This window comes from Schistocerca gregaria, unplaced genomic scaffold (genome assembly GCF_023897955.1).
Source record: "Schistocerca gregaria isolate iqSchGreg1 unplaced genomic scaffold, iqSchGreg1.2 ptg001176l, whole genome shotgun sequence".
NCBI lineage: Eukaryota > Metazoa > Arthropoda > Insecta > Orthoptera > Acrididae > Schistocerca > Schistocerca gregaria.
Genome location: NW_026062506.1, coordinates 45,001 through 45,620, shown reverse-complemented (window position 1 = coordinate 45,620; position 620 = coordinate 45,001). Strand labels below are relative to the sequence as shown.

General features: G+C 64.4%; 1 non-coding gene across 1 annotated transcript in view; it reads left to right on the top strand.

Annotated features, from left to right (window-relative positions):
* The first annotated feature begins 562 nt into the window (after positions 1-562).
* LOC126329381 (small subunit ribosomal RNA) overlaps positions 563-620 on the top strand; it is a 1,893-nt gene continuing 1,835 nt past the window's right edge. The window contains exon 1 of the ribosomal RNA XR_007562254.1: positions 563-620. This exon is cut by the window's right edge and continues 1,835 nt beyond it. This is a non-coding gene — a ribosomal RNA (small subunit ribosomal RNA).

The following is a 620-nucleotide window of genomic DNA, read 5'->3' as shown; positions in this document are numbered from 1 at the left end:
CTGCAGTGTGCTGGTCCGATTGCGGACTGTGTGCGTTGAGGATGCGCCGCCGCCCGGCACTCGGCGTCGCGACGCCGTCTGCTGCTCGGTCGCCCCCAGCGGTTCTCGCAGGTGGTTTGTATCGCAGCTCTGCGGACGTGTTGGCGCGTGCGCTGTGCTGGGAGAGTTCGCTTCTGCACCCAAGTGGGGCTTTGCCCTTCTGTGGCGCTGGCGTTGGAGCTGCCGGTCACCGTAGGTGGCGCGTGTTGTTTCCCGCCGGCAATGCCACGACAGCACGCTCCCGGGCCTCTGTCGGCAGCGGCAAGCTCAGTTGGGAGCACGGGTGTTCGCACTGAAAGCGTCTACTCGCCCATCTCCGGGCGATTGCGCCTCTCTCGAACCCGACCAAGTACTTAGGACGGCGCTGCGCGCCGCCGGGACCTGAGAGGGTTTCGAGGTGTATCGTGCAGGGGAGCTCAGCCTCCTCCTGTTTGCAGAATAATTGAGCGGACGCTTGCGTGTTCGCGCGGGCCCTCGGGACACACTCCCGGGCGGCCGGCTGCTCAGCTCTCGTTGACGCAGCTCCCTGGTTGATCCTGCCAGTAGTCATATGCTTGTCTCAAAGATTAAGCCATGCATGT